The sequence below is a fragment of the Hippocampus bargibanti genome, linkage group LG06 (assembly GCF_051943395.1).
Source record: "Hippocampus bargibanti isolate YZ-2025 linkage group LG06, ASM5194339v1, whole genome shotgun sequence".
Taxonomy (NCBI): domain Eukaryota; kingdom Metazoa; phylum Chordata; class Actinopteri; order Syngnathiformes; family Syngnathidae; genus Hippocampus; species Hippocampus bargibanti.
The window spans coordinates 10,713,472-10,739,144 of NC_142739.1; the positions used below are offsets into that span (position 1 = coordinate 10,713,472).

The 25,673-nt window shown below is 40.7% G+C and overlaps 1 protein-coding gene across 4 annotated transcripts in view; it reads right to left on the reverse strand.

The window, feature by feature from the left end:
* Positions 1-25,673, reverse strand: part of hivep3b (HIVEP zinc finger 3b) — an 83,019-nt gene that overhangs the window by 26,583 nt on the left and 30,763 nt on the right. For 2 of the 4 annotated variants that reach the window (XM_088998119.1, XM_088998123.1), the window contains exon 2: positions 3,291-3,336. The exons of 1 other annotated variant lie outside the window; for it this stretch is intronic. The gene's annotated coding sequence lies outside the window, so the exon portion shown is untranslated. Of the gene's footprint in view, positions 1-330; positions 454-3,290; positions 3,337-25,673 lie in introns of all 4 variants that reach the window. One more of the 4 variants, XM_088998120.1, reaches the window with a different exon arrangement.

Below are 25,673 nucleotides of genomic sequence, written 5' to 3' on the forward strand. Positions count from 1 at the left end.
GTGGTAGTCTGGTGCTGGTTCCCATGGAAACAAACCTACTCGGAGCAACGGCAGATGGAGAGAGAGCCGGAGGTCTAAATTTATCTCCCAGCATCCTCTATGACTACAAACACACAGTGGCAGCAGGAAGTGAGAGATGCTTGCCCTCCGTGCGGATTGACAAGAAGGGATGACCTTTGACATCCACCACTTCTTGGGGAAGTAGAGAGCTCGTTAATATCTATGATAAAGAGGATGGACTGTTTTTATGTGGTACGCGCCGGACAAATGGAAAATGAGATGAAAGAATCCCATCCCATGAAGCTATCAGTTAAAGTCACACATGCTTACCAGTAACTCACTGTCATGTTGAAGAGCACGTCAGAAAGACTCAAGCAAATGTCAGATGTAAGCACAGAAACTCTTACTCGCTGGGGGATGCCACTTAAGTCAGCGGGTCTTGGCGGACACCAGCTGAGGAAACAAAACATACCGGAGCCCTCAGTCACTCTCTACCCACTCGGCGCAAGACAATTTGGGATCACAGAAGCTTGCTCGCAGGATTTCCCAAGGCTTTGATAATACAAGTGGAAATTAAAATTGATAAAATTGGTTTAGTATTTCTGACAAAACATAAAATGTTTCTTTGGAATATTAAATATACAGTACATAAAAAAATATGTAGCTCTATCCATCCGTCTGTCTATCCGGCCACTTGTGAAGAATTGTTGTAAATATGAGTCAAAATGACTCAATGTTTACCTGCAGCGAATAGAATATTAACCTCAACCTACACAATGAATCTGACTCATTCATCTGTGCATCATAAAAAATCATAACAAAAAAAGGAAAAAGTGAAATATGTTTTCACCCAGGCCAATAATACCACATTGAGATAGTTCTCTTTAATTGCTTAGCGCAGTGTTACCAAACCTTTACGGGACAAGTCACCTATTCAAGGTACCTAATCAAGGTATATTCACAAAACAAAAAGAAAATGTTTCTTAATAATATGACATTCAAGCACATTTGCAGCCAAGAGATAATTAAAAGCAAAAGAACAAAATAAAAAGTAGTTTTCTGAAATTACTTAAAGACCGCAGAGTGAACTTGATGTTATAAAAACACCTAAATAGAAACAATGGGCTAGAGGGTGGGGGCAGTATATTTCTTCACTCATTCACTGCCAGACATGCAAAAATGTGTCCACTCAAGTGCAAGGGTTTTTGTCATTTATACTCAAATTCCAGGATCCGTAGAATATTGAGTTTTAGTACGTACTACGTAAACATTCAATGCAGTGTAAGAAACCTGAGACAGATAATTCCTAAATTATATGGGTCTGGAGTTATACGGGCTTGAAATGAGGGTGGCTGTCCAAAATACAATGCAATACATACATATTGGTTTATATAGCGCTTTAACAACAGCTAACGCTGGAACAAAGTGCGAACATGGGAAAAAGGGCAATGCTGCCTCCTCGTGGAAGGGAAAAAACATTGCTAGAGGTCTGACCAGCGCTTTATCAGCAGACCTCGCAAGAAAAAACAAAACCCGAACAAATTCGGGAATGGTGCTCCGCGTCATATTTTCAATCCCCGACTATATTCGGGAATGGCAGTGAATTAACATGGATGTAAAAGCATTTTTACTTGTTGTAAAGTGTCCTTGAGAGTTATTAAAGGTGCTTATAAATGAAATGGATTATTATTATTTCACTTCTGTTGGCAACATATTTCATTTATGTGCAGTGTAACAGCAAACTGGCACTTCAGCATGTTTGCTTTGATACCCGGGTTCCACTTATAGACCTGAGTCTGCACACTTCAGACCTCTACTTATATTCAGTTAATTCCCTCATGCAATTAGAAACTGAATCATTTAGTGAATCATAGACCAGGAGCAAATTTTCAAAAAGCAATGATGCAGTTGACTAGGAGGATGTTAAAAGCCTTTTTGCTATAAGCAACAACCAAATAAAATGTTTTCACAAAAAGTGGATAATAAGCTCAATTATTTGCCCGTGTCTAATAGAAGAGCAATTAATTGTTCACCCGTCAATATATACAGTATCACTGGCATACAGAGATACATTAATTGGGAAATAAATAACTGTCAGGCCAATTACACATTTTCTGGAATATAAGGCTCACCCAAAAGCCTTCTTTTTCTTCAAAAGATGACCCTGCGCCTTATACGCCGATGTGCAATACAGTAAAGTCTCGTTATATCGATATCAGTTATATCGATAGTACTGCTTTTTACAATACTATTTCTATGAACGCAAGGAGAAAATTTACATGCCGCAGGATCGGATATATCGATATTCCGGTTATATCAATATTTTTTCTGACTCCCGAGAATATCGATATAACGAGACTTTACTGTATATGTGAAATCATATTGAGCCACAGCAGATCTGGCAACTACTGTCAGCAGCCACCAACTCCATTTCCCCATGTAGAAGAAGTAGTGCCTTACCCCAGACTCTACCTTAAACATATACCTTATAATGTGGTGGGTATTATATTTGGAAAACTTTTGCATATTTATATACTGTATTATATTTTGAAAACTTTCTTTCATTCATTGAATTGAATGAATTATAAGGTGCACCTATAATTCGGTGCGCCTTCTATATGGAAAAAGTTTCACCATTCATTGTGAGTGCACCTTATACTCCGGTGCACCTCATACACCGGAAAATACACCATTTCAGGCCACACACCCGATGATTGTTTCCTAAGTTTCACAAAGTGAGCAGGAGAGAGAATACTTTCTGCAACTGCTCACAAAACAGCAACATGTTCAAATTTGGTGGCGGTTGTTCCCCTCCATTACTGTTGGTCAAAAAAATGCACATTTCATATGAGTTTGCTCATTGCCATATAAATCAAGTGAGTAAAGGATGGGAACGACGGCTATGATAAATTAAAAAAAGGAACAATTTAACACATGCATTAAAATTTTTCGGCTCTCCCTTGGTTAATGTCTCACCCCTGTGCTAAATTTGATCAAATTTGGTAGTTTTTGTGTAATCTTACACGCACACACACTCACACACACGCACACACATTGCCTCCAAGATAGGATAAACAAAAATTCTCATGAAACGTTTACAGTCACCAACAGTTGCAATGGATTTACCAAATTAATCATCTAACTTATCTCGCAGGTCTGGGCGAAACGAAAGAAAAAATCTATAAAACAAAAAACAGTGAAGCGAATCTCAGCACTCTGAGGTTTTGGATTTAAATGAGACCGAGCAAAAAAAGGGAGGGTGTCTCTAAAACAGACAGAGTTGAGATTACCTGACAGAGCAGTCTGGTCTTCCCCCTCAGAGACGCTTCACAGGCTCTGTGAGACAAGCATGGAGAGTCAGAAAGTGAGAACGGATATGACTGCTTGAGTGGGTGTGTTGCCGAGAGAGGCAGAGAGGGTGGGGGTGAGGTAAAAACAGAGTGATGTGGGGGGGAGAGGTGAAACACACAGACGCACACACACACACACACACACACACACACACACACACACACACACACACACACACACACACACGCACACACACACATGCACACCCACACACACACACACACACACGCACACACACACACACACACACACACACACACGCACACACACACACACACACACACACACACACACACACACACACACACACACACACACACACACACACACACACACACACACCAAATGAATGTTTCCACTGTACTGTATAAACGTTAGGAGAGGAGGTGGAAAGGAGTGGTAGGAAATCGAAAGCAATTGATATTCTTCCAGTCGAGTCCAGTCAACGAGTAAAACTACTCCTAATCGTCACTATCACTTCAAACCACATTTTTGGGTGTCATACCAGAAAAGTGAGACACACCGTAACTTGATAAGATGGATGTTTGTAGTTTTTTCTTGAACTGGCACAAACATTCATTTGGCCGAAGTAGGGATTACAAAATGTGGTATTTCTACCAAGCTATATGGTTCTGTTGAGTTCAGTATGGAACGCATCCGTGAATATTTCCAGTGTAAATGGTTCAGAAATAGATGCCATCTGGTTTGTTGACGTACAATTGGCTATGTAGGTGGAGAATAGTTCTTGACTCAATCAGTATTTTGAACATACAGTACTTAACCCATTCACTGCCAGACATGTGAAAACGTGTCCACTCCAGTGGCAGGGTTTTTGTCATTGTCACTCAAATTCCAGGAACCACAGAATATTGAGTTTTAGGACTACATAAACATTCAATGCTGCGTAAGAAACCTTAGTCTCTCTTTTTTCATCAGAAAAAAAGTTAATTCCTAAATTATATGGGTCTGGAGTTATATAAGCTTGAAATGAGGGTGGCTGTCCAAAATACAATGTAATACACACATATTGGTTTATATAGCGCTTTAACAACAGCTGAAGCTGTAAAGAAGCATTAACATGGACAAAAAGGAAATGCTGCCCCCTTGTGGAAGGGAAAACATTGCCAGAGGCCATGGCCAGCGCTTTATTGGTACCCCAAAAAGAAAAAAACAAAACATGAACAAATTTGGGAATGGCACTTGACGTCATATTTTCCATTCCCGAATAAATTTGTCAATGGCAGTGAATGAGTTAAGACATTTTTATTCAATTGAATCCAAGCTGATAAAAACGCAAGTAAAGATCTTTATCGGATATTGTTTGACTTCTTATTAACACGCTTTGACGATTTTTGAAAACAGAATTCCAATTCTATGTGTACACGTGCAATGAAATGATACTGGCACAGATTGTTGGTGGTTGAACAGAAGAGAAACAAGAAATGAAAAACATTATAACCAAGATGAAATATTTGAAGATGTTTATGGACCATATTTTCCGGTGTATAAGGCGCACCAGAGTATAAGGCGTACCCCCAATGAATAGTGCATTTTCAAACGTTTTCCATGTATAAGGCGCAACTTCGATTAAGGATTTTTTTTTTAAATATAATGTATAACTATACAGTATAAGGTTTTCTAAATATATGGCACACCACATTGTAAGGCGCTACAGGAGAGGCTGGGGTCACGCACCACTACTTCTATGCGGGGAAATTGAGTCGATGGCTGCTGACAGTAGTTATGAGACCTGTTGCGGCTCAATATGACTTCACATATAAGGTGCAACACCTTATAAGGCGCAGGGTTATCTTTTGAAGAAAATGAAGGCTTTTGGGTGTGCCTTATACACCGGAAAATACGGTAAGTTTTATAGCAATGGTGTCAAACTCATTTTTTTGCCGCTGGTCACATTGTAGTCATGGTTTTCTATCAGTGGCCATTATGAATTTGTGGAATGCATTAGAATGTTCAATCCCCTTCACATATTATATAAAGAGCATGCAACAAATTAATAATAATTTGTTATAATAAATAATAATAATAATAATAATAATAATAATAATAATAATAATAATAATAATAATAATAATAATAATAATAATAATAAATTAATAACTTTTTTTCTAATGTGACGTCAAGAATAATGACTTATTGTGGTTTACATATGACAATTTGACATTTTTGTTCGGACTTTAGCAAGCATCATGGAACTTAACATGCTTGATTTGCTTTCACAGGCCAAATAAAATGATATGGCGGGCCAGATTTGGCCCCCGGGCCTTGAATTAGACACCTGTGGTTTAGAGTATTGGTGTGTTTTCGAGCGTTGCCTTTAAGAGGCGGGCCTTGTGGTGTTGGTATATGACAGCAGTTGTATGGAGGTTGGCCAGATGTTTCGATCTATGTAGAGTCTGCCTGCGGTTTTATTCGTTTTACTTTCGGCGATTGTGGTTTTCTCCCACATTGAAGGGGCATGGCAAATTTTGGTGCTATGACAGGAATTTTGGCCATAATCGATACGTTCCTCAAAAAATCCGCAATGTCGCTGAAAATGGATTCAAGTGGGAAAAGTTTTATTTATTACCAGCGAGTGTACATGCTGATGTCACGCATCCGACATAGCAGACATGGCCATCATTGTTCTACCGACACAAAAGTCAGACCAGTGTTTCCTCTTCTGAGCTGTGTGTTGGAAACGTGGCAACATTGTGAGGCATCTCCTCGCTGTATGTCTTCGAATCAGAAAGGTCGGTGGGGAAAAGTTCTGCACAAGTGATGAACTTTGTGTGTCATTTATGGATATCTGCCAGTTCCTACCGCAGCAGTGCATCTGTCAATGAATTCCAGAGTGACATCCATTCAAGCGAGCCCCCGCATTACGCAGCAGAGAGGCCGGGCCTATCAAATGTGCAACAACACGAGAAAAAGTGAGAGGGATAGAGGCGCGGACAGAGAAGGCGTGAATTGAGAATGAACGAGGCCCCCGCTGTTCCGTAGAGCGTTGCCTCACTGGCGGAGTACAGGAAGTGTGACTCACAGGCTCTAAAATAAACACGCTCACAGAGCGAAGAGCCACCACATAGAAAGGGGGCTTATCAGAAAAGGAGGCGGGAGGGAACACAGACGCGCACAACACAGGCAGGCAACACACGGTCGGTCGCCTACTGGGATGACGGGATGTGTCACAAGGAGGGGCTGCTTCATGACGGTTCTTTTGCCTGCTTGCTTCATCAAAATATGTAAGGCTAGATGGAGGGTCAAACAATTAATCATATTTAAATTGACATGTGGTTGAATGACATTTTCAAATCGCAAAGGCTGCAATTTGGGAGAAAAAAAGGCTTTATTTTATACACTTAACATACTGTATTTTCCGGTGTATAAGGCGCACACAAAACGCCTTGGTTTTCTTCAAAAGATGACCCAACGGCTTATATGCATGTGTGCCTTGTATGTGAAGTCATATTGAGCCACAACAGGTCTCGCAAATACTGTCAGCCGCCACCGACTGCCTTATATATGGAAAAGGTTTGAAAATACACCGTTCATTGGGGTTGCGCCTTATACTCCGGTGCACCTTATACACCGGAAAATACGGTATTCGGGCTGCACAAAATTGTAAAAAAACACAATTTGGTTCAATATTGCAATATCTATTGTAATGGCATGCCGCTAAAGAAATTACATGTTTTTCATCTAATAAAAATGCATTAAAATTTGAAACTTTTCAATGTCAATATTGATGGCAAAATGTTTTTGCTATCTTGGGCAGTAATCATATTTATGCATTTTTTATTTTATTTGCAGTGTTTTAGTGTCTATATCTCAGGTGTCAAAGTCAAGGCCGGGGGGGCAATTCTGGCCCATCACATCATTTTATTTGGCCCAGGAAAGCAAATCAAGCATGCCAAATTCTAGGATGCTTGGTCAAGTCCGAACCAAAAATAATTGTAATTGTCCCATGTAAACCACAATAACAGTCATTATTTGGACTTCAGATTTGAAAACTATTATTATTATTACAGTAAAGTCTCGTTATATCGATATTCAAGGGAGTCCGAAAAAATATCGATATAACCGGGACTATCGATATATCCGACCCTGTTTGCATGTAATTTTCTCCGTGCGTGCATAGAAATAGTATCGATATAACCGGGACTATCGATATATCCGATATCGATATAACGAGACTTTACTGTATTATTCATTTATTTGTTGTGCGCTCTCTATATAATATGTATATGTAGGTATGTATTTATATGTATAAGGGGATTAAAAATCCTAATGGTTTCCCCAAATTCAATCACGACAAAAAATACATTTCACACTCCTGGTCTAGATAAACTCAATGCTCAAGACATGCAGTCTACTGTATGTCCACTTTCAAGATCAAAAATAGCAAAGCGCTTATATATAATGCACTTAGATAATAACTTATATATAATACATAAATAAAAAACAAAGTAATGTAGTTTATTCAATACATTGTAAAAATGAAAATTGTAAAGAGCAATACATTGGGGAGACTAAACAAATTCTCAAAAAAGACTTTAACAACATCGCAGGGAGAATACGAGTGGGCCTCAATCTGCACTATACATGCACCTAAAAGCTAACAACCACTCATTTGACGACAATAAGGTTAAAATCATAGCGAAAGAAAATAGATGGTTTGAAAGGGGGGTAAAAGAAGCTATTTTCATAAAACAGCAAAACCCTTCACTAAATCGCCATGGTGGTGTGTGGTTTAATTTGTATCGTTCGTACAATAGACTTCTTAGGCTATATAGGCTTAGTTATGCTGATGAGGTGACACCAGTGCAAATGGAGCAATCAGGCTAGTCGTAGACCCCATAATCAGGCAGGACAATAGAAGTAATCAGTCAGGACAATAGAAGTAATCAGTGTAGTCGCAGGGAATAGTCCACTGCTCCCCCCAACCTATCTGGCACCGCCATGCCATGTCTGGACAGTAGGGATATATATATATACAGGGCTAAACTACTAGAACATTTTAGTTAGCTGACGGAGCCTCTTGGATAAGAAGCGAAACGCCTTCAAAGAAGTACAGATGACAGCTGAAGAAACCTTCTCATCGATAGACCACTCTTTAGGTGATACTATTTTCTCTTTTTGATCTTTGCCCTTTTTGATTTGACGCATGGGTTCCTCTCGTTTGTTCCGAGTCGATTCAATAGGAGCGTTGTTTAGGCCCTCGTGCCGCCCCAATGCGATACGTTGCTGAACGAGGCTTCGTATTGTATCCGAGTCAATGTGCTCATTGTCATCCTTAGTATCAAAGCACCTTCAATACAGGAGCCCCCAGTGAGGGTCACATTGCCCTTTTGTACTAGATCATGGGTATCAAACTTGTTTACACAACGGATCATATCAAAGTCCCGATTAACAATTGTAAGCTGCAGAATGGGAACTACATGAATGTATAATATGTGTAGTAGTGCAAAATCAATAAATAAATAAACAAATACATAAATAGCAGTTCGGTACTACATTTGTGTCGGTTCATATTGTCGATGTAAGGGGAAAAAAGCAACATTGATTGTTTTGTGTGTACATTGAAATTCTTTTGATCCAGACCACCGTGGGAAAAATAGTTTTGTGTTAACTCATTCACTTCCAGACGTGCAAAAATTTGTCCACGCTTGTGCCAGGGTTTTTGTCATTTTCACTCGAATTCCAGGACCCACAGAATATTGAGTTATAGGTCTACATAAACATTCAACATAGCATTCGAAACCTTTGATTCTGTTCTTTCATCTGCAAAAAAAGTTAATTCCTAAATTATATGGGTCTGGAGTTATATGAGCTTGAAATGAGGGTGGCTGTCCAAAATACAATGCAATACATACTTATTGGTTTATATATCGCTTTAACATGAGCTGAAGCTAGAACAGGGGTGGGCAAACTTTTTGACTCGCGGACCGCATTGGGTTCTAAAATTTGACAGAGGGGCCGGGCCAGGAGCATTTGGAGGCAGTGTTTGGGCCGGAAATATTAAACCTAAAGCATTAAAGGACAACCGACGCCTCCGGACAAGTTATGTCCATAATTTATAAAATCACTTCAAATGACTTCGACTGAGCGTATTTTACAAAGATTCCACAGCATATAGCTATAGTTTACGTTTTAAGACTTGCGCTGAATATTCATGAAGTCTTGTTTTCGAGTTGATGACAATCCCCATGTGACGTCACGTTTGGACCGCCCCTGACCGAGAAAGCGACACACAATGCATTTTGGGTACTTTGTTTGGTCTGAAAACTTCGTGTTGATCCGTGTTGATGGCGAAATTAGAAGGAAAAAAAATAACGCCATGGTGAATCGTTGTGTGTTGCACCAAGACAACTATTTGATATTCGCTGACACAAATTCCCAGCAGACAAATCAGCCCATTTCCAACGGAGCTTAGGCGCAATCTTCTGCATTTTCTGGGTGCTACATTGCTGTCATTGACGGCTCGAATTGATATGGCAGGACTCCTTGAACCAATTGCAAACATTTATGCTTTCCTCTTCAGAACTATTTGAATCATATTCATAACTGGATGAGTAACAAGAAAACATCTTCTCCGAATCTGAAGCTATTGTTTTGATTCTCGAGCAAGGCAAGAAGTCTTTGCGTGACGTCACGAACAAGGGGGTGGGACCTTCTGAAACTGGCCATTTCCGGATTCATTTTGAAGTCATTTTTATTGGTGTTTTTCATTTAATTAAAAATATCAGCCTGCCTGATTTGGGTATTTTAGATGCTATAAAACGTTTTTCTGATGTCAGTCGGAAACAAAAAAAATGGTGCCGGTTGTCCTTCAAATGTAGTGTGTACAACCTCATAGCACAGTAAGAACACTACAACCCAATTTATTAACTGTCTTTCAAATGTGAAAAATATCCCTGATCAGTTAATAAATTTGTCTCAAGGAATATGGCGTTTACATACTATTTCGCAGAAACTTGGAGGAGGAAATTGAAATAGATTAAAATAACATATGCACTGTGATGTATCAAGATTGCGTCTGTTTTTAAGTTTTCATTGAAGGGGCAAAGTTAAAGAAATCAACATTTATTGAAAAATGGAATCACTTTCAAAATTGAAAACATATTATTACACAACGAAATATTCAAGCTCAATAATACCTACTTGTGTTAAATTCCGCTGAATCATAGATGGTTTGTCCTGACCGCGCGCTCAACAAACTCCACTGACGCCCTCTTCTTCACGCGCAAACAATACACGTGTACCGTCGCCGAGCACAGAGACATAGGGTACCTGCAGTTGAAATTTGCATACTCGGCACGGCAGCCAATCAGAAGCCTGCTTCTTTCTTCCAGACTTTTGCAAGCGTTACAAAGTCGTGCAATTGCATGTCATTTTCCAAAATAGATGCACAGAACCTCAGCCCAGAAGAAAGATTCAAAAGAAGCTAACAAGCTTAGTGGCTCGTAGGAAGCAATGCAAACGTTGCATTGTGTACCACAATGACAATCGATTACTGCAGCAAAATCTACAGCCATGCACATTTACCGTAAATTAAGCAAGGTAGCATTTGTAGTAGGTACATTCTTGATTTAAAAAAAACTTTATACTTTGTGACAATGTTTTTCAATGTGATTAGTTGTCTCATTGTGCTTCAAGTTGTGAAAAATGGGGCAGGCAACTTTTCAGTTATCTGCCCTGTTGTCCGCTAACTTTTTGTCATGAGTTTCAGACCCTGTTTTTACTATAATTTGGGCAAGTTCGGCGGGCCGGGTTAAAAAGCCTAACGGGCCGTATGTGGCCCGCGGGCCGTAGTTTGCCCATATCTGAGCTAGAACAAAGCGCCCACTTGGAAAAAAGGGCTGCCCCTTGTAGAAAAGAAAACATTGCCAGAGGCCTTGGCCAGCGCTTTATTGGCACCAAGCATGAAAAAAACAATACCTGAACAAATTTGAAATGGCGCTCTATGTAATATTTTAAATTCCCGAATAAATTTGTGAATGGCAATGAATGAGTTAAAAAGGAAAACAACAGACATTGTTGAAAAGTATAAAACTAAACAGAATGTAAATTCACTAGCATTATTTAGGCATAATTACTGTGTCTAATGTTGTATGTGTGTAAAGGATGTGTGAAAGAGCATCGCAGCTACAGAAAGATTTGGATGGATGGATGGATGGATGGATGGATGGATGGATGGATGGATGGATGGATGGATGGATGGATGGATGGATGGATTTGCCTTTATTAGTCTTGCAGATAATCAAAAAGAAGTAAATAATTCTCTTTTTAGGTAAGTGCAATTTGAATAATTTAGCAATTTCCCCTCCGTTTGATGATTGTTTTTGTTAATGACTATTTTTTGCTCTTTAAAAAATGTCCTCTTGGCCGCATAGAATAAAATGACAGAGAGGGCCAGATCTGAGGTTGACATGTCAATGTTTTTCGGCGTGCAACATTCAGCAGGGTGAAAGAGGGCCATAAGCCATTAAAACATCAAAACAAACAAAAGGACAATTTCAACATCGCGTAGACGAGGAATCATTTCATGCCGCTTGGTGCAAACTTGGTGCAAGGCGCCGTTTCACGCGTTTATAGGCAGGCACACAGAACGGCGTATTTTGAGACGTTTGTGCCATAAATTGCAGAAACTGACAACAAAATGTTCAAATATGGAAGGAGTCAGAGGGTTGCCTCTGTTTGGTTCTGAGGTCAGATTATTTCAGATGTGCGGTATTCCAGTAAATTGATGTCCTATGTCCATATGCGTGTGGTGTTGTGACAGAAACACCGTCTATTTCAAGAGGGAGCCCACTGAATGTACAAAAGCCACCGTGGCCAGTTTTTACTCAAAATCCATGAATTTAGAAAATAACAGGAAGAAGAAGCCATTTTTATCTCGAGCAGCCCGTGTGGGCAACTGAAACCAAAAATTCTGAAGATACAAAAAGGAGAGGAGTACCTTACATTGCAGGAGTTTCTGAAAAACTACAAAGAGTCCTTTGACAACACAAAATTCCTACTTATTTCAAACCTATAAACACTAAGGCAAACATTAGTGCATCCAAAAGATAGGCTGTCAAATGAAAAACAAAGTAATGTAGTTTATTCAATACATTGTAAGAATGAAAATTGTAAAGAGCAGTACATTGGGGAGACTCAACAAATTCTCAAAAACAAGACTTTATCAACATCGCAGGGGCCTCAATCGGCAGTACATATGCACCTAAAAGCTAGCAACCACTCACTTGACGACAATGAGGTTAAAATCTTAGCGAAAGAACATAGATGGTTTGAAAAGGGAGTAAAAGAAGCGATTTTCATAAAACAACTAAATCCTTCATTAAACTGGTTTGGTGGGGTGAGGTTCAATTTGGATCGTTCATACAATAGCCTGCTTAGGCAATATAGGATTAGTAATACTGATGAGGTGATACCGGTCGAAATGGGGCAATCAGGCCAGTCGTTAGTCAGAACGACAGGAACTATCCGTGGAGCAGCTGCAGGGAGTAGTCCTCTGCTCCCCCCAACCTGAGAGCAGGGACCTATCACAGCAGAGTCCGGCACCGCCATGTCTGGACACTAGGGATATTTATGTAGGGCCTAAACTACCAGTAAGACTTTAGTTTGCTGACGAAGTTTCTTGGATAAGAAGCGAAACGTCCGACACCTTCAAAGAAGTACAGATGACGGCTGAAGAAACCTCTTCATCGAAAGTCCAACACAACTTATTGAACAAATATCATGGAAGATAGCTTTTCTTTTTTGAAGTACGCTACATTGTCTCAGCAATTTATTCGCATTTGGTTCTTTACTTCCTTTCATCCAAATCCGAAAAAAAAGTTCACTGGTATCCCAAAACAATTTGTGTTATAAAAATGAAGTAAGCTGTCAAGCTTGGTGGATTTGAGAGAAGAGACCTTACACATGCAACAAAGCTGCTAGCTAATGGAGCGGAATCAATTTGTGCCCTCAGCAGCTGTGATATCTGATAACCACCCTCTAGTTCACTTGCCATCTTTTTTCATTTATTTTTAACTAATGCGGTGAAGGAAGAAGTGCAGCATTTCTTAACTTAAAATACAAGGAAACTATGTGATCCTCTATGATCCTCCATGGTTGGTCAAAACAATTTATGCGATGGGAATCTTGCAAATGAAGATGAAAGCCTGAATTAGACCATTTGAATTGAAAGATTGCCTGTGCAAACAAGTCTCATAGATGGACGTGAATGGTTCGCTGTGAGCGACAGTGGGCCGTTTTCAATTCATTCGCTGGATCACGGTGGGTGGGCCTTGATGGTGGTGATCATGATGGTTTGCCTTTATACAACACAAGAAAGGAAATACAATTGCCTCCCTGAAGCCCATTCAAACTAGACAACGTCTCAAACGGCAAACTTGAAAAAGTTTGGGGTGATGCATGTTACCTGTGACGAAAGTTATTGAGATGTTTGTGAAAACAATTCAATTTGACTTATGGGAACTGTTTCATTGTTTCACTTATTACCATGGAAATGCATTTTCCACAGAAGACACTTGACAAATGTTCAACTTGTTTGTTAGTCAACTGGAAATCTCCCCATTGTGGCACTATTAAAGGCTTTCTGATTGTGATTTTGAACTCACAAACAATTGCAATGTGCATTACTGCCAACATTTTCCATCTTTCTAAATTTTACTAACTGTAGACTAGTTTTACTTCAGTGCTGTGCTGATTCAGCCACGACAACTTTGCTGTAGAATGAGGAGAACGACAATGACTCAGCTAATGAAGGCTGAGTTACAGCAATGAAGGTTTACCCACCGACAACTCCTGTGGGCACCATTGCTTTGCTCAAAGAAACGCTGCAATTAAAGGACGCGTACAGAACATTCAGCAAGAGATTCTTCCGTCCCATAAAAAATAAAATACTAAATAAACATTTTTAAACTTTTAGCCAGGTTAAAATATGAATTCTGTATCAAGAAGACCACCAAAGTGATTTTTTTAAAATCCATTCAACCATCTCACAGCATTCTTGCTAATTCAAAACAGGGTGCTCAAATTTCAACATCAAACTAAATAGACAGCTCCGACAATTGCCCCTCAACTTTTTAGCAAACTAAAGTTTCTAGGGCAAAGGGAGACTTAAGTAAAGTGTCATTTTGGAATAAACAATAAAAAGACAACATTCTGAAGGGCTAGCTAACTAAATTAATACCTGTATACTATTTTGTTTAACGTGACTTGCTCTGAAGTCACTTGCTGTCTCCGGACATTACTGTGAATCATCAATCCACCCAAATATTTTTAATTTGCTACGCTAGCCAGTTATTTCGTGAGTTTTAAGAAGCTGCGGTGATCAGGTCTGAATTGATTACTCCCTCCCTCCAGCAAGCTGGTTGGTGGTGGCAAATCAGGCTGATCAGCTGCACCTGTGCAAACCTATACTGAAAATTCCTGCGCTGCCCCTCTGACATTGATAAATGGTTACAGAAACCCCTTTAGGCTGAAACTATGAAATACACTCAATTGTGTTGAAGTCTGCTCTGTTTTTCCCAGACTGGGAAACACAGACAGGTGCAGATCACTACCTCACCTCACACCGAAGACTTTGCTGCTCATTTCTAACTAACCTCTGCCAGCCTACTTGATGCTACTTCACCTTGCTGATTGCATGAGGCTTTCTGCCTTTTGGGTCCAAAAACGTGTCCGATCTTAACAGAAGTCTTAACCATACGATTGCCCCACTACATATTTGAAATGTAAATATCAGCAACTGTCAGGTTCATTGAATTACAAAAGCTAAAATCATATCTACCATCAATATCGTGAATTTACCGCCCATCCATGTATTTTCAACGCTAATACCTGTATATACCAGCTAACTTTGGGCCAAAGACGAAGGTGTCATGTTCTGGTTGGCGACCAACGGGTGGCGCTGTCGGCCCCACCTGCACCTGCTCGGGTGTTGGTCGGTCCAATCAGTGGCAGTTAAAAGGACTCCCGGCACGACCATTCGGCGTCGGGTCATTGTATGTGTTTGCTTCACACTGTCAGATTTTGTTCCTGCTTACTTTATTTAATACAATTTGTCAATTATACCCTGCTGCTCCCCCCTGCCTGCTTTTTGGGATCCACCACCATTACCACCTTGCAAACCGTGACAGAAGGCAAGGAAAGTTCATTCACAAGAATGCAAAGTGGGGCCTGAACCCACGTCGCATGACAGATCATCAAATGAACTATGACCCCAATCCATAAGCAGAAATGAATGACATTTTGTCCAATGCTCATCCCAAAATATTGCACTCGCCGCTACGAGGAATGTACCACCATCAGGCATTGTCATTTGGTCTTGGCAGAGGCAATCACAGTGGTTCAACAATGAAAACAACTGATTTGAAACAAAAGACATTTTCCATTGTGCTACTTCCTCTTTTCCACAGCTGTCCGAAGGTACAGGAGGAAACACTGCCACAGCACTTTGCTTGACCTGCCACCTTGCCTAATCGAGACATCTTAGTAAATCGCAACCATGTGAACTGGACCTGTCCAGTCAGTGTTTGTTAAGGCTTTTAGGTTTGCCCACACAGACGCAGGATAGCATCCACAGGTGGAAGCTTGACCGAGTTAGGTTCAAACAGTGGACCAGGCCACCGAATGTATCAACATTACCCACTGTACACCACCCTCACCCTGGCCCGGACAAGGAGGGGCTCCCTTCTGATTTCCTCAAGGCCAAGCCTGCCCGAGTAATGACTTACCCTCTGTGACAAGCCACTCCATTCAGCCTACATGTCAGTTTACAGTTTACTCTCACATCGCCTACGTGTGCCCCCGCTGGCCTTCCTGCTCAATGGTCAGCCCCTCTTCAACTTCCATACAGCTCATACACCGTGGGCAAATCTCCTCAGAGCATGCGTGCCTATAAAATGCGTAGGTGGGTGCGAATATTTGAGAGTTGGAAAGCATTCTTGAAAATAACACGATAGATGAAAACACTGCATGGGAAGAGCAAAACTGGAAAAGATGCATGAGGGAGTAATGAAGATGGCCTACCAGTTATTAGACTACAGAAATGTCGTTAACACATCGAATGAGGTGAGTCTCAAACCAGCTTCTGGTAAACATGCGTTAGGTTGTGCTCTTGTTCGTAAATGTTCAATGAGTCAGCATTTGTGACAAACGATGACTCAAAATGACTAAAATGTAATTTCTCATGCACACGATTGAGCAATAAAATAAAATAAAATAAAATAAAATAAAATAAAATAAAATAAAATAAAATAAAATAAAATAAAATAAAATAAGGGGCGGCCCGGTAGTCGAGTGGTTAGCACACCGGCTTCACAGTGCAGAGGTCGCCCGTTCGCGTCCCGGTCCGGCCTCCCGGTCCAGCCTCCCGGTGTGGAGTTTGCATGTTCTCCCCGGACCCGCGTGGGTTTTCTCCGGGTCTTCCGGTTTCCTCCCACACTCCAAAAACATGAATGGCAGGCAGATTGAACACTCCAAATTGTCCCTAGGTGTGAGTGTGACTGTTGTATGTCTTTGTGTGCCCTGCGATTGGCTGGCAACCAAATCAGGGTGTCCCCCGCCTCGTGCCCTGAAGACAGCTGAGATAGGCTCCAGCCGCCCCCCCCCCCCCCCCCCCCCCCCCCCCCCCCCCCCCGTGACCCTAATGAGGAATAAGCGGTACGGAAAATGAGATGAGATGAGATGAGATGAGATGAGAAAATAAAATAAAATAAAATAAAATAAAATAAAATACGCACAGACATTGTTGGAGATCTATATCAGATTGGTTTGGATTCAAATTTCTTTTGAGAAATTGAAAGAATCGGTTCCATGGGCTAAATGAAGGTGACATCTTTCATTTTCTTTCGGCTTTTCCCTTCAGGGGTCGCCACAGCGAATCAGTGTCCTCCATCTAACCCGGTTTTGTGCATCCTCTTCTTTCACACCAGCTACTGTACCTTCATTTCCTCTTTGACAACATCCATAAACCTTTTCTTTGGTCTTCCTCTCGGTCTCCTGCCTAGCAATTCAAGGCTCAGCATCCTTCTTCGGATATAGTCACTCTCTCTTCTCTGGACATGTCCAAACCATCTCAGTCTGGCCTCTCTGATTTTATCTCCAAATATGAGTTGTCCCTCTGGTATACTCATTCTTGATCCAATCCAACCTGGTCACTCCCGAAGAAAACTTCAACAACTTCATCTCTGCTATCTCCAGCTATGCCTCCTGTCTTTTCTTCAAAATGATGGTGACATAAAAGCTTTTTTTTTTTTTAAATCAGAGCCATAACATTTCAATGTTTAATAAAATAGACAGTAACTATTTTTAAAAGTGTAAAGCAAATATGATTCACATTACAGATGAGCCATGCACACAGTTCTTAAACAACTGAAAAGGGTTTAACAGGGGAGGGGGACACAAGCTAACCACTTTGTCAGTAAAAGTAAACAACAGTCAAAGTTTTTATGTATAAAGGGAGAAATGTGAGCATTATTTCATAAACGTTTCTCCAATTAACGACTCATTAATAATGCATTCAAACATACCATTTTATTGCATTCAATTAATGAAAACAAATATATTATTCAAATATAAATTACTTTTCTTGACTTTTGGTTTCAAAATAGTTACTTATTACTTGTAATAGTATGAGATGACATTATGGACAACAACCCTGTGAAGGAAACCATAACCGCAACATGGCCAGTGTCAAAAATGAAATAGAGTCCTACAATTGCATTCCTTAATACCTCACCCACTCAGATTACCGCCAAATGCACTGAAGGCTGGATGAGAGCCAACTTGTAAAAGCATCCCAGCATTGACAACAAAAAAACAAACAAATAATACTGCGGAGCTGGATTGAGATCAGGATTGGTATCTGCTGCTTTGCAAAAAGGGAAAACAAAACAAACAAGTTCCGTTGCCGGGACAAGGACTTTTTAAAAAATTAACTACGTAAAAGAACCCATTTTGGGTTACTGGACAAATACATGGAAAAACATTATGGGCTTTGCCCATTGGTGTGCGCTGAAGACGGACGGCAGTGCCCTTGAAACACACACTGTCAGGATTTTGTGCAGATTCAGTGACTTCTAAATTTTTAGAACCTCCTGGGGCGGTTATCAAGGGCCCCAGAGCCGCACAACCCCAGTTAGGGGAATTAGCGGTGTATTTCGGCAGTTGTCATTCCAACATAAAACCACAAAGAGGAGAAATCAGTTTCTTTTCCTGACCGTCTACTGCTCCACTCTGCGGGCACCCTTTCTATGAACAGCAGCATCATCCTCCCAGTGTCGTGTGATCATTTCTAAGCTAAAATAGGAATGGCCTTCACAGAAGTAACACGGAGGAATGCAACGAGAATAAAAGTAAGTGAGTGAGTGTTGGGACATGAGAGAATGTGTGAAACTGCACTGATGTAGTGTAGGTGGCGAGGGCCATTGATTTCCTGTTCCATCTTACGTGGCTCTGTATGCCTTGTATCTGTGAAATGCTCCATCTCTAGATTTACTGTTAAGGTAAAACACACAAATGTGCACACCCACACATACACACACAGTCAGTGCATCTGAGCAATTGGTTATTTGGTTATTCCAGCAGTCGTATTGTTCACTTTGAGAAAGCAATTCGCTTCCACATATGTCCAAAAATGAGGTCAATTGACCTCCTTGCAGCAGAGTGCCAAAATAATCACCAGCGGACAAAAGCAATCCCTTGTTTAACACTACCCGGTCATTTCCAATGAGTTAATCTGACGACATCTCCGTCAGGTTAAGAGACAATTTATCATTAAGGCCACAATATTCACTACATATTGCAAATTTCCCCTATTGTGGGACTATTACAGGCTTTCCAATTCTGATTTTGATATGTTGCCATTTACCTGTGCTCACGTGAACTTATTACTTATACTAACTAACTAACTAACTAACTAACTAACTAACTAACTAACTAAATAAATAAATAAATAAATAAATAAATAAATAAATAAATAATGATATATTATCATTATTATGTAAGATATAATATTATTATATTATGTATAGGGCGGCCCGATAGTCGAGTGGTTAGCACGCCGGCTTCACAGTGCAGAGATCGCCGATTCGCGTCCCGCTCCGGCCTCCCTGTGTAGAGTTTGCATGTTCTCCGCGGGCCCGCGTGGGTTTTCTCCGGGTCCTCCGGTTTCCTCCCACACTCCAAAAACATGCATGGCAGGCAGATTGACCACTCCAAATTGTCCCTAGGTGAGTGTGAGAGTGACTGGTTGTTTGTCTCTGTATGCCCTGCGATTGGCTGGCAACCAATTCAGGGTATCCCCCGCCTCGTGCCCGAAGACAGCTGGGATAGGCTCCAGCACCCTCCGCGACCCTAGTAAGCGCCTTTCAAAACTGTCAAGGACACCTTTACAGTCACGGGATAAGAACTTTTTTTGTTGTTGCTTTTTCTTGTGTGGGTGAGCAGCAGAAGCCATTCGCGCTAGTGTTGACTCTACCCGGAAATAACACATGAGCAAAGTTATGAAAGGAAGAGCAAAGGAAAGAAAGAAGTAGAAAAACAAAATACAGGAGCTGCTGGAAAGGCAGCCACTGTCGCGGCGCCATCTTGAAGTAAAAACAAAAACAAAACTAAATAACAAATAATATGACAACAGAAAGACAATCATGATAATAATAATAATAATAATAATAATAACAATAATAATAATAATAATAATAATAATAATAATAATAATAATAATAAATTATTATGTATAGTAATAATCATAATAATTTCATTATACTTATAAATGATAAATCCACACTTACTTTATTATATTATAGCAGTTATTTAGTGTTCAGAAATTATACTGTTGAGTTTTGTACAAGGAGGACATAAAAAAACTGAAAATACAACAGTGTGATTTTGTTTGATTGATGAGTAATCTAATCTACAAAAGCCTACTATAGCATGACTGAAAATAATGTCAGGTGTGCAGGTAACGGGTCAGTTTTAATCCCATGAGTTCTGGTTTGGAGTGTAAAACGCTCTACATGTCTCCAAGCGAGATCCCTTCTCTTTGCCAAACAGAGTATGGCTGCGACATTAATTTACTGTACTTGCATGTTTGATTCAAGGTGGGATCCATTTCTATGTGCTGTAAATGTTCACGACAGTCATAATTACGAGCGGGTGTATCACAGAGGATCGCTTGAGACTATTGACTTGCAGCAGCACCGCTGCGCATATAGAGTGCATATCATCAAAAATACAGAGCAAAGTACTGTCTGATGACCATTCACAACATTAATTTGGTTCCTACTAGTTTACAGTATGATACCGAGCGCACTTGGATACAAAAAAGTGATGTCACTGGAAGTCAATCTGTTAGTAATTTGCTAAATCTTTTTGACATTGTCATTTTTTGACTGTCCGGGGTCACAAATAACAGTAAAGGGAGCAATGATGTCCTGTATTGTTTGGGTGAAATTTAATTGTGTGTGTTTTTTTCGTCAATATGTGCACTGTGGTTAGCTGGTGACCAGTCCAGGGTGTACCCCACTTGCAGCTCGTATACAGCTGTATAAAGCGGACAAAACACACCTAGGAACAATTTTAGTGCCATGCATGTTTTTGAAATTTGGGAGGAAAAACAGATACCCGGGGAAAACCCACAGAAGCAGGCATGGATAAAACATACACATTCTACACAGAAAGGCTGCATCCTTGCCCCTACATACACACGCACACGCACACGCACACATGCACAGACACGCACACACACACACACACACACACACACACACACACACACACACACACACACACACACACACACACACACACACACACACACACACACACACACACATCCACATATACATACATACATGGGAAATAAGCCCAACAAAATAATCAAGGGAAGTCTTGCAAATAGGTGGACATCAGAATCCTGCCAACACTAACAGAGCACACGATCTGGATGGTACATTCACCTACCTAAGAGTTTGATGCATATACTGAATTAATATGTGGAGTATTACATTGATGCCCAGATGAAACACAAACAGTTCAATATAAGCGAAAAGCAAATAAACTAACTTCTTCCTGCCAGCAGTTTTAACTTTGCTCATTGTGGTCTGGCAAATGTCAGCGGGGTGCCATTAAAGCCTGTTGCTGTTTATGGAAAGAGATGTCCTCATACGTGTCAATAAAGCCTACATCTAAAACAAACAGTGCAAGCAAAAAGATTTCCTGTAAGTCCATTACCTTAACGTAAATTGAAATATGGCCACGCAAAATGGAAGAGCAGTGAGAGTATGTTCAAACGAGCACCCCAAAACACAAATCATTTCATGTATAGAGACAAAAAGATCCCCGTCCTTCTAGACCTACAATATGGATGCCAGGCCAGGAGTTGGCTGCCACAGACCGCTTGTCCCGAGGTATTGAACACAATTCGTTAGTATGTCTTTTTGTCCCTCCAGAAACAATACCAAGTGTTATACAGTAACATATTTCATAAAAATAAATTGGACAAAAGCATAATTACATGTTGTAAGGTTATGCTTTCATGTCTCTTGTATGGAATGTCTTTGTCCAAGCAAATGAACATAAAGTGTGGTCTATGTTCATCTCAGCTTGCAATAAAGCGCAGCAAGATGAAGTAACGCGCTTCCACAAAGCATCCATCAATCCATTTTCCAGACCGCTTTATCTTCATTCGGGTCGCGGGGCCGCTGGAGCCTATCCCAGCCGTCTTCGGGCACTAGGCGGGGGACACAATTGGTTGCCAGCCAATCGCAGGGCAGACAGAGAAAAACAAACAGTCACTGTCACACTCACACCTAGGGACAATTTGGAGGGTTCAATCAGCCTGCCATGCATGTTTTTGGAATGTGAGAGGAAACCGGAGGACCCGGAGAAAACCCACGCGGGCCAGAGGAGAACATGCAAACTCTGGAGTCAAAACCCACGACCTCTGGACTGTGAACTCATTGTGCTAATCACTTGAATACCGGGCCGCCTTCTACAAAGCATATGATGCAATTAAAGTTATGCTTTGCTATTTTGACTACACGTCTGTGTAAGCTCTCAGTCGTACAGGAGTGGTCCATCGATGAGAAGGTTTCTTCAGCCCTCATCTGTACAAAAGTGAAGGTTTCGGACGTTTCGCCGCCTATCCAAGAGGCTTCGTCAGCGAACTAAAGTCTGACTGGTCGTATCGGCCCCATTTATATATCCCTAATGTCCAGAAATGGTGGCGCCGGACACAGCTATGATAGGTCCCTACTCTCAGGTTGGGGGGGGGGGCAGGGGACCCCTCCCTGTGGCCCCACTGATTGTTCCTACATTCCTGACTAACGACTGGCCTATTACCCCCACTCCCCCCGGTATCACCTCATCAGCATAACGACCCTCATCAGCATTGCGAAAGTTGCCTAACCTGTTTTGCCTGAGCAGGCTATTGTATGAACGATCCAAATTGAACCTCATCCCACCAGACCGGTTTAATGAAGGATTTTGTTGTTTTATAAGAATCGCTTCTTTTACCCCCCTTTCAAACCATCTATGTTCTTTCGCTAAGATTTTAACCTCATTGTCGTCAAATGAGTGGTTGCTAGCTTTTAGGTGCAAATGTACTGCCGATTGAGGCCCACTAGTATTATCCCTGCGATGTTGATAAAGTCTTTTTTTGAGAATTTGTTGAGTCTCCCCAATGTACTGCTCTTTACAATTTTCATTCTTACAATGTATGGAATAAACTACATTACTTTGTTTTTCATTTGGTAGCCTATCTTTTGGATGCACTAATTTTTGCCTTAACGTGTTTATCGGTTTGAAATAAGTAGGAATTTTATGTTGCCAAAGGACTCTTTGTAATTTTTCAGAAACTCCTGCAATGTACGGTACTGCTACTCCTCTCCTTTTTGAATCTTGAGAATTATTGGTTTCGTTCGCTATTCTTTCTTTCTGACATTTGTTGAATGACCACTGAGGGTACCCACAGTTAGTGAGTGCTCTCCTGATATGTTTTGACTCCTTTTCTCTACCTTCAGTGCTCGTTGGTATTAGTTTAGCCCTATGCTGGAGGGTTCTGATAACTCCTAGTTTATGTTGTAAAGGGTGGTTAGAGTCAAAAAGTAAGTATTGGTCAGTGTGCGTAGCCTTCCTTCTGTTTTTAGCGCTCTGTCCTCTTTTATAATTACTTTACAATCCAAGAAGGCTAGTTGGTTCTCTTGAATGTCCTCACGAGTAAATTTAATGTTGAAGTCTACAGAGTTGAGGTGATCTGTGAAGGATTGAATTTCTTGTTTCTTAATTATGACAAAAGTATCGTCCACATATCTAAACCAGTGTCGAGGTTTTGTCCCCGGGAAGGGTGTGAGGGCCTATTTCTCCATCTCTTCCATGTAAAGATTAGCCACTATGGGTGAAACTGGTGAGCCCATAGCACAACCATGAATTTGTTTATAAAATTTTTCCCGAAATTGAAAATACGTAGTATTAAGGCAGATTTCTAATAATTGGCAGATGTGATCCGGTTTAAGTTTGGTTCTTTCATGCAGAGAAACATCCGCCAGCAGCCTCGTCCTCACCACTGAGACTGCTGCTGGGGTTGGGACAGATGTAAAGAGAGAAGTCACATCGTATGATGCCAAAGTTTCCTCAGGTTCCAATATGAGGTCTTTGATCCTCTCTACAAACCCTGTGGTGTTCTCTACGTGACATTCTGTGTTACCAACCAACGGAGCTAAAATAGTTTTTAAATATTTGGCTACATTGTATGTAGAGGAGTCAATGCTACAAACAATGGGTCTGAGGGGGAACCCTTCTTTATGTATTTTTGGCAGGCCATAGATACATGGCGTGGCCTCTCCCGGGTATAATCTAAAATACATCTGTTTGTCTATATGTTTTCCATTCTCTAACTTTTGGAGACAGTCAATCATTTCTTTCTTGTATCTATTGGAAGGGTCCCTTTTTAGTTGCTCATACGTGTTAGAATCACTGATTAACCTATTTATTTTGTCTTCATAATCCAATGTGTTGAGAAGCACTGTGCATCTGCCCTTGTCTGCTGGCAAAATAGTAATATTTTTGTCTTTTTGTAGAGTAGTTAACGCCTTTCTCTCTTCTAATGTTATGTTGGACGGAGGAAGTTTGGCACTACTGAGAAGAGCTGATATTTTAATGCGTAGATCATCTGCCTCTGCATACGAAAGTTTGTTATTTTTAAAAGCCGATTCAGTAGCTGTGATATAATCTATTGTAGGTATAGTTTTAGGAGTCACTGAGAAATTTAAACCTTTGGTAAGTACCGCCTTTTCTGTCTCTGAGAGATCTCTGTCTGACAAATTTTTGATCCAATTCTCCCTTGCAAACTGTTCATACCTAATTTTTCGCGTGTTTACCAGTAGCTGAGATTGTTTCAGTAAAAGTAATTTTTGAAATTTACCCTTTTGTCTCTCTTTGGTTTTGCTGTGGTGCCTCATATAACCGGATTTAGTAAATTCACACACTTCCTGATAGATTTTGTGGGTAAGTTTAGTTTGTAATCGCTGATAATAAGTTTCTATTTCTGACTGTTTGTTTTTTATCTCTATGTTAAGTCTCCTAATTCGCAAATGTAGAATTTTCCTAGTATAATTGTGTTGTATTTTATCGGCTAAGTATCCGGGTTCCAGGGGTGCTTGCTTCAAGCATTTAGGAATTAACCGGCTCTGTCTACATCTAAGATTGAATCTGAGGTGGTTCTTTAAATCAGCTAATTTAAAGGTGGCCTTTTCTAAGTTACGTACCAGCAGAAGGATGTCTCTCCCAAAGTTGGCAGCAATACGTCTGTGTAAGCTCTCAGTCGTACAGGAGTGGTCCATTGATGAGAAGGTTTCTTCAGCCGTCATCTGTACAAAAGTGAAGGTTTCGGACGTTTCGCCTCCTATCCAAGAGGCTTCGTCAGCGAACTAAAGTCTGACTGGTCGTATCGGCCCCATTTATATATCCCTAATGTCCAGACATGGTGGCGCCGGACACAGCTATGATGGGTCCCTACTCTCAGGTTGGGGGGGCAGGGGACCCCTCCCTGTGGCCCCACTGATTGTTCCTACATTCCTGACTAACGACTGGCCTATTACCCCCACTCCCCCCGGTATCACCTCATCAGCATAACGACCCTCATCAGCATTGCGAAAGTTGCCTAACCTGTTTTGCCTAAGCAGGCTATTGTATGAACGATCCAAATTGAACCTCACCCCACCAGACCGGTTTAATGAAGGATTTTGTTGTTTTAAGAATCGCTTCTTTTACCCCCCTTTCAAACCATCTATGTTCTTACGCTAAGATTT